Genomic DNA, 9,315 nt, shown 5'->3' with positions numbered 1-9,315 from the left:
ACGTGGTTTGTGAAAGATAGGCTTGGTTCCTTCTTGCACTCTGACTTTTGCTGTGAAGTCTTGCATTTCACCGTAGCCATCTTTGAAAAGTTCTTTGTGCTTCTCCAGCATGTTAGTGAGTGTAGCCTGACTCACTGGTTTGTCATTTCTCAGACTGAAGATTTCTCCCCAGTTCAACCTGATCTTTTGTAGCCAGTTTGTGCCTAGCAAGGCTGATTTTTCTCCTTTAACAATGACAAGCGGTAGCGTCCACTCCTTCCCCTCATACTGGACTGGTACCTGGATCTGCCCTAACACAGGAATAGTGTCACCAGTGTATGAAGAAAGGTGGATGGACACGGGCTGAAGAGGGCACTCTTTCAGTTTTTCTTTGTAGAGTCTCTCTGGAACCAGGGATACAAACGCTCCGGTGTCCAGCTGCATTTTTACTGGTTTTCCCGCTAACTCCATGTTGAGATAGATTCCATCTTTTAGTTGTTGAGCCGTTTACACTGTGAACAGTTCCAATACTGTTTCAGTTGTACCTTCCTCGTCTTGTGCTGCGTCTGACACTTTGTGCGCTCTTGTCGTGCGTTTCGAGGCTTTACACACTCTCTGTAAATGTCCAACCTTTCCACAATTGTGGCACTTTTACCTTTGGAATCGACATTCACTGTAATGATGATTAACTCCCCCACATCTGTAGCAACTTGGCTTAGACCTTTGAGATGTGGGCTGCTTTGTTCTTGTGTAACCTTGAGGACTGGACTGAAAAAAGTGTGACTTTTGTGAGCTTTTTTCACCACGTGCATCACTGACCTTGTGAACACCTTTCTGACGTTCTGCATGTCCCGATAGCTCAATAGTATCCCTGTGGGCAAGCTCGAGTCCAAGTGCTATATCACAGGCTTTCTTGAAGGTCAGGTCCTTCTCTGACAGGAGCCTTCTGTGAAATGCTTCACCTGTGAGACCACATACAAACTTGTCTCGGAGAGCATCATCAAGAAATCGTGCAAACTCACATGTACTTGCCAGCCTTTTCAAAGCAAGGATGTTGTCAGCCACGGTTTCCCCTTGACTCTGGTGACGTTGGTAAAATCTCAAACGTTCTGCAATGAGAATTGGCTTAGGCTTGAAATACCTTGAAAGAGTTTCAGTCAGTTCTGCATAGTTCAACTCCACTGCGTTCAATGAGACCTTTCAGCAATCCATACTCAGTTGGACCCAAAACACTGAGAAATACGTCTGCTTTCTTTCCATCTTTGATTTCATTTGCAGCCAGCCAACGCTCAAAACGCTCCAAATAGGAATCAAAATCATCCTCTTTTGTAGCCTCAAACTCTGGTATTCGACCAATAGTTGCCATTTTCACAGTTAATTGTTCAGTTTCCTTATATTCCTTAATTTTCTGAATATTCATCTACTTCTTCACTTCAGATGTTTCTGCAATTACTTCATTCACTGCACTCATTTGTATTAATGTACACACCATGTTACGTCCCTTCTTCCTTTTTTTTTTCCTTGACAATATTTCTCCACTGAGATCACCTAATTTCAATGGGTTCAATGACAGTTTATTTTATTTAACCACCAGAGGGCAGTGTCGCTATTCTGGACTCCAATAGTCTTGCTACTTGGCAGCTCCTGAATACTGTACTAGCAGTGCTAACAGTGCTTAGCCTTCTCTACTGGCGAAAGAAAATAAAAAATAACTGACGAATTACATAATTATTTTGAGTTTCATTACTCCCGCATCATTCTTCCCTTCAAGCAATGTCCGTTTATGTAGTTTAATCACCTCGTCGCCACTGTAATATTTGTGTTGTGGAGAAATGACCAGGCAGGAGACGGGAGTACAGGTAGTTGTCGTTTAGTCAAAAACCCCTCGTGCTCTACAGTTCGCTGCATTCCAGTGCGCATGTGCATTTCCTATTAGGTGTAGTAACGTAACACTGCCGTAATGCATTACTGTTTAGTAACAGCACAGTAACTAATATAAACAGATGTAGATCCCAGATACTACACGTCTTGGAATGGCCTAGTCAAAGCCCTGACCTCCATCCAATTGAGAACCTGTGGTATGACTTAAAGATTGCTGAACCCATCAAACTTGAAGAAGCTGGAGCAGTTTTGCCTTGAAGAATGGGAAAACATCCCAGATGGTGGTTCTACACCAGTGGTAGGCATGTTGTGTAAATCAAATGAAACAAACCCCCCCAAAATCCATTTTAATTCCAGGTTGTAAGGCAACAAAATAGGAAAAATGCCAAGGTATCATTTGGGACACAACCAGGTAGTATTTATATCTGGTACATTGGAAATGACCATGCTGTACACAACTCTACTCCACTTTCATAAATCGACACATAAATCTGATCTGCCGTGCTCGGAGTCACCACATCCTCTCATAATTTCCCTTTGTTTTTATCTACAGTATACGTGGAGGAAGACATGCTTAGTTTTATCTGAGCACCTCAAAGACATGAGGGATCACTTTGTAGTCTACTTTTTGTAGTCTGTGCCACTTTTAATTTTGGGCAGAAAAACAAGTATCTCCTCCTTTCTTTCGTCTCTCATCTCAGTCAGGCGACATGGAGGATTTTCTCTCTTTCTACCTCTTTTATTTTTTTCTGATGTCTTTCTCTCTTTCAGTTCTTCCGTTTCATGACCAATTTGTTAATGTAACTACCAGGTGACGGGGACAAGTTGTTGTTGCTTCCTCCCTTTTGGCCAATCGACAACTCGTTAGAAGGGGTGGATTTTATCCTGGAAGCTTTACAACACACCATGTCTCTATTACATTATGCATATCACACCAAATCAAATCAAATGTTATTTGTCAAATACACATGGTTAGCAGATGTTAATGCGAGTGTAGCGAAATGCTTGTGCTTCTAGTTCCGACAATGCAGTAATAACCAACAAGTAATCCAGCTAACAATTCCAAAACTACTACCTTATAGACACAAGTGTAAGGGGATAAGAATATGTACATAAAGATCTATGAGTGAGTGATGGTACAGAGCGGCATAGGCAAGATACAGTAGATGGTATTGAGTGCAGTATATACATATGAGATGAGTATGTAAACAAAGTGGCATAGTTAAAGTGGCAAGTGATACATGTATTACTTAAGGATGCAGTAGATGATATAGAGTACAATATATACGTATACATATGAGATGAATAATGTAGGGTAGGTAAATATTATATTAGGTAGCATTGTTTAAAGTGGCTAGTGATATATTTTACATAATTTCCCATCAATTCCCATTATTAAAGTGGCTGGAGTTGAGTCAGTGTGTTGGCAGCAGTCACTCAATGTTAGTGGTGGCTGTTTAACAGTCTGATGGCCTTGAGATAGAAGCTGTTTTTCAGTCTCTCGGTCCCAGCTTTGATGCACCTGTACTGACCTCGCCTTCTGGATGATAGGGGGGTGAACAGGCAGTGGCTCGGGTGGTTGTTGTCCTTGATGATCTTTATGGCCTTCCTGTGACATCGGGTGGTGTAGATGTCCTGGAGGGCAGGTAGGTTGCCCCCGGTGATGCGTTGTGCAGACCTCACTTCCCTCTGGAGAGCCTTACGGTTGTGGGCGGAGCAGTTGCCGTACCAGGCGGTGTACAGCCCGACAGGATGCTCTTGATTGTGCATCTGTAGAAGTTTGTGAGTGCTTTTGGTGACAAGCCAAATTTCTTCAGCCGCCTGAGGTTGAAGAGGCGCTGCCGCACCTTCTTCACGATGCTGTCTGTGTGGGTGGACCAATTCAGTTTGTCTGTGATGTGTACGCCGAGGAACTTAAAACGTACTACCCTCACCACTACTGTTCCATCATCCACAATCATCTCCTTAGTTTTGTTGACGTTGAGTGTGAGGTTATTTTCCTGACACCACACTCCCGAGGGCCCTCACCTCCTCCCTGTAGGCCGTCTCGTCGTTGTTGGTAATCAAGCCTACCACTGTTGTGTCATCCACAAACTTGATGATTGAGTTGGAGGCGTGCGTGGCCACGCAGTTGTGGGTGAACAGGGAGTACAGGAGAGGGCTCAGAACGCACCCTTGTGGGGCCCCAGTGTTGAGGATCAGCGGGGTGGAAATGTTGTTGCCTACCCTCACCACCTGGGGGCGGCCCGTCAGGAAGTCCAGTACCCAGTTGCACAGGGCGGGGTCGAGACACAGGGTCTCGAGCTTGATGACGAGCTTGGAGGGCACTATGGTGTTAAATGCCGAGCTGTATTCGATGAACAGCATTCTCACATAGGTATTCCTCTTGTCCAAATGGGTTAGGGCAGTGTGCAGTGTGGTTGAGATTGCATCGTCTGTGGACCTATTTGGGCGGTAAGCAAATTGGAGTGGGTCTAGGGTGTCAGGTAGGGTGGAGGTGATATGGTCCTTGACTAGTCTCTCAAAGCACTTCATGATGACGGAAGTGAGTGCTACGGGGCGGTAGTCATTTAGCTCAGTTACCTTAGCTTTCTTGGGAACAGGAACAATGGTGGCCCTCTTGAAGAATGTGGGAACAACAGACTGGGATAGGGATTGATTGAATATGTCCGTAAACACACCAGCCAGCTGGTCTGCGCATGCAACCTTGCAAGCCTTGACACGTTTAAATGTTTTCCTCACATCGGCTGCAGTGAAGGAGACTCTGCATGTTTTAGTTGCGGGCCGTGTCAGTGGCACTGTATTGTCCTCAAAGCGGGCAAAAAAGTTATTTAGTCACCCTGGGAGCAAGACATCCTGGTCTGTGACTGGGCTGGTTTTCTTTTTGTAATCCGTGATTGACTGTAGACCCTGCCACATACCTCTTGTGTCTGAGCCGTTGAATTGAGATTCTACTTTGTCTCTATACTGACGCTTAGCTTGTTTGATTGCCTTGCGGAGGGAATAGTTACACTGTTTGTATTCGGTCATGTTTCCGGTCACCTTGCCCTGATTAAAAGCAGTGGTTCGGACTTTCACCAGACCTATGTCCAGATTAGCAGAACAACCAGAACACAACTGAATCCAATTTCTATGCTGTATCTATGACTATTGTGGTGGACCCCCTCTGGGGGCTTTCTTCCTCCACCCCTAGAAGACTGAAAAGACAAAAAAAGAGTCCTTCTCTTCGATAAGACCATACGTTCAATTTGTTCTGTCAATTACAATCTCCCGGGCTGCCAGTGTGATGGAAAGCGCTGCTCAATGAGGTGGAATGTCACCCTGTCAAACCCCGCCCCTCTCCCCCGATTTGCACCCCGCCCTGACAAAGCGGGAACGAGAGGGACCGAGAAGGGCCGAGACCCCCTGTCTTTTCTGGGGGCTCAGTCAAGCTTTGTCTGACAGATTGGCTGAAGCACTAACCAGTCAGGTCTTCAGAGAAGAAGAGGTCGGGGACACAGGGAAAAGAAGAATGGGCTGGCAAATGAGAAAGAGACATATTGAAAGGGACAAGAGAGGAGAAGAAGGAGGGAAGGAGAAAAAAAACATATTGAACTTGATGGAGAGAGTAACCTTTTGTCCATATGTGCTGTGGGGGACGACAACAGCCGTCATCTGTGTTTTCTGTACCATACAACAGACTGAATTACTCTGTCAGGAAGATGAGAGGCTGGAAAGGCTTGGAGAGGAAAAAAGAGCTTTCTGTTCTCAGAGAAAAGATGTCACGAGAGAAGGAAAGAAATATGACTTGCAGTGCACAAGGGGAATATGGGTTATGTTTGGAGTACTGTAGTTATATCACTTTTACAATATCAAAATGGCTTGGAACAGTTGATAAAAAAGAGCCACTGGTCACATAATGATAGTCTACTAATGAAATATTAATGATAAAGCATTTTATTTGGTATAGCACATTTCACAAACCCAGAGTGCTTGCAAAATGTAATGAAACAAAACCGACACCATGTCACACTGCCTTCCTCTAATATATTTTAATTTACTATCTAAGCATGGTTGAATAATTCCTGCAATGTTCTCTCTCCTAGTTTATTTAGTGGAAAGAAGTAAGGAAGAAAAATCATGCACAAAGATTTTATCCCAAATGGCATCCTATTCCCTATATAGTGCTTTACTTTTTATATACTGTGTAGGGAATAGGATGCAATTTGGGACCTTGTCAAAAACACTCAACTTTACCATATTAATTTCATGATTGCCTTAAATGAAACATTGGTTTTTCCTCCTGCTCCTCCCTCTTTACGGATGATAATTTTTCTATTCTAAACAGGGATCAGATTTTCCGTGACCATGTTTAATGCCGGCTATGTGTTTGTGTGTATTGGCATGCATCTAATTTTCTACAGTCTATAGGCAAATTTGGTAAATAAATTGCTTTGTCTCTCGTTGGGCATTGCAGTGATATATAATGTAGTTTTAAGTTTGAACTTTAATGTTATAAATCCCTGTACAGATCCATCCGTCCGTGTACGACATGCTCTCATTAAAATGCATAAGGGTGGAAGAGAAGAAAAAAAATGTCTCCTTCCCCTTCCTTTCCTCTCTCTCCCTCGTTCTCTGTTTTCCACTTCACCGCTCAAGGAAATAAGGGAATGAGTGCACACCCTTCTCTCGCGCACTCCCCCCGCCACACACACAACGCACTTCATTCACTTGCAAATACAGAAAGATGAAATTAGTGGCATTTGTGGCACAAGACCCCGCCCCTCACCCTGCTCCTCTCTCTCTCTCTCTCTCTCTCTCTCTCTCTCTCTCTCTCTCTCTCTCTCTCTCCTCCCTTTCTATGCTCTTTGCAGAATTCCTGTCCCCTGCTTCAGGTTGCAGATTGCTGGATTACGATGGATCAAGAGGGCTGACCCCTGATTGTGCACAGCAGAAAATGGTCCTTTAGTCTGATTGGCTCCTGGGGGGATGACAATGTGGATGAGAGTGTGGAGATGGAATGAGAGAGAGAGTGGAAAGTAAAAGGGAGAGAGGAAGAAGAGTGCGTAGAGAGCGAGAGAGAGAGAGAGGGCGAGAGAGAGAAGTAGAAACTTTTCAAAGAATGACAGCCAGTATAGTTGAGAGGGAGCATGGACCCAAGGTGACTCTATAGGGAACTGATGCACTGCAGGCAGTTACTTACACAACTTTTACAAGGGGAATTTAGTGAGCTTTGAGAGAAAAGAAGAAGAGACAGATAAGAGAAGAAGAGCAAAAAAGGACAGAGAAAAAATAAATAAGGAAAAATAGAAGGTAAGGTGTGGAATTTTGATTGATTCTGACTCCACGCTAGAATGCTTTTCTACATGATCATCAATGAGAGATTTCAATTAAGCGCTTGACTGGGTGTTAGAGTTTTTCGTTTGACTGAATATTTTGAATATTCAGAAACGGACAGAGAAACCTGTGAAAAATGTGACTGGCAGAGATGATGCCAGTGTGGGAAAACTAGCTAAATGAAGCTGTAACCTGTTTTTCAGTATAGAGAATCGGTCTGTAAGAATGCTTGTCTTGTACCGCAGGATATTTGGCTGTCAAGAGATGACCAGAGTATTACGAGTGAGTTTTGGTCTGTGAGAATGCTTCGGGCAAAGTACAAACTTGTATAACTTCAATATGAATCGGAGTTCAAACTGTATAGGCTCATTCTGTACACGTCTAGCCTTGTCGGCAGTTCAAACACACTGTATTATTAGGTCTGCTTTTTGGGACTTTAGTTTAGCATTCAAACCTCACTCCTCACTCACAGTGAAGTCTTACATTTTTCGAACATGAAAAGGAGGTCTTTTTTTTTTTACTCTTCTCCAAAACCATTAAGCTGTCTCCTGTCTTGTAAATTGAAGCTGGGTAACACGCCAGTGGATTGACAGCTGTGCTCAGACACAGCTAGAGGAACAAAGGATATTGTGATTATTATCTGTGTCAAAAGTGGGGACGATTAATGCTCATTCATGGAACTGAGTGACGCACATCATGCTGATGTGTTGCTGTGTTTTCTCTATAATAACTAACAACTGCTTCCCAGGGAATGACACCCTTTTCCCTATGGTCAGAAGTAGTGCACTATGCAGGGAACTGGATGCCTTTGAGACACAACCCAGCTAGGACTCAACCCAGTTAATTTGTGGTGAAATGACTGATTGCAAACTTTCCCGATGACACTCGTGCTCCATGACATCATTTCTATGCACCAGTGATCAGAATGAATGCCAGTTTGTATGATTTAATTTCTCCATAAATGACAAGGTTTCCACCTCACTCTGAATGAATGGACGTGCAGAGAGAGAGAGAGAGAGAGAGAGAGAGAGAGAGAGAGAGAGAGAGAGAGAGAGAGAGAGCAATTGCAATTTAAATTATTTTTATATTGTTGTAGAAAAGCATAGGACAAGGCATAAAGGAGTGAAACATTCAACTTTTTTTTTTGCCCCTCTTATGACACTGAGGGTGCTAGTCCACTGATGCAGCAGACAGACAAAGCCACACAACTGGGTTCAGAGTACAGAAATCCTATAATTGAAGAGGCTCACATGTGGCCCCCAGAACACATAGAGACAGGAAGGAGAGGGATTATGTTTATTCATTTGGTTGACGATGTGTTTTCATGAACCAACCATGTTTATGCCTTGTGTTTTTTTCAGTCTAACATGGGTGGGAATCTGGTCTCCCATACCAGGATTTTACCTTTTAATCCTGCTGCCCTAAAGAACCCACATACATTCATCCTTCTCTGGGGACAAAGATATGAAGTGCCCCGATAGTGTCTACTTCCTCAACTTTCTCCACCATGCTAAATCAATTGTGGTTAACAAATTAGCCATGACGTATCTTCCTGTGGTTCCCCACAAGGGGTTTTACGATGTTGGGAGCCCAAAATTGGCCTTCTTTCACGGTGACTCCCTCTTTAACTGGTCCATTTATGGACCAAGGGTCCTCCATAGAGGGGTGAACGGAGGATACGGACATGCCCACTGTGAAATCAAGCCTTATTAATGAATTGGAGGACATGGATCTACATGGTATATAGGACCAGACTGTCGCGCCACACGCAAAGTTGGGAGAAAGTATAAACGTTATCTCTTCAATAGGTATTTTGCTACGTACAGGTTGTTACATGTAATTAATGCCCTTTGCCTACCTTTGATATAAAAGCCTGTTATATTAAATGAAGTGCACTTTAATATACACTGAGTATACACCCCCCTTCTTGGCACAAACTGGGGTTTTGCATGTCAGCAATCACATTTTCAAGATATATAACTGTCAAAATACAGAAATATTTTGCATTTTGATGCTGCGTTTTGCATTTCTGTTTTTTTAATGTTATATATCTTCAAAATGTGATTGCTGATATGTGAAACATTTTGGGAATATATCAACAATGGACTAAAGAAACAAATACCAGAAGATAATTTTTGG

The 9,315-nt window shown here is 43.2% G+C and overlaps 1 protein-coding gene across 2 annotated transcripts in view; it reads left to right on the top strand.

Annotated features, from left to right (window-relative positions):
- The first annotated feature begins 6,829 nt into the window (after positions 1-6,829).
- LOC118361552 (cadherin-20-like) overlaps positions 6,830-9,315 on the top strand; it is a 37,410-nt gene continuing 34,924 nt past the window's right edge. For both annotated transcript variants that reach the window (XM_052483246.1, XM_035741574.2), the window contains exon 1: positions 6,830-7,152. The gene's annotated coding sequence lies outside the window, so the exon portion shown is untranslated. The remainder of the gene's footprint in view (positions 7,153-9,315) is intronic.

The sequence above is a fragment of the Oncorhynchus keta genome, chromosome 28 (genome assembly GCF_023373465.1).
Source record: "Oncorhynchus keta strain PuntledgeMale-10-30-2019 chromosome 28, Oket_V2, whole genome shotgun sequence".
In the NCBI taxonomy this organism is placed as follows: domain Eukaryota; kingdom Metazoa; phylum Chordata; class Actinopteri; order Salmoniformes; family Salmonidae; genus Oncorhynchus; species Oncorhynchus keta.
This window is presented reverse-complemented; position numbering and strand designations above follow the sequence as displayed.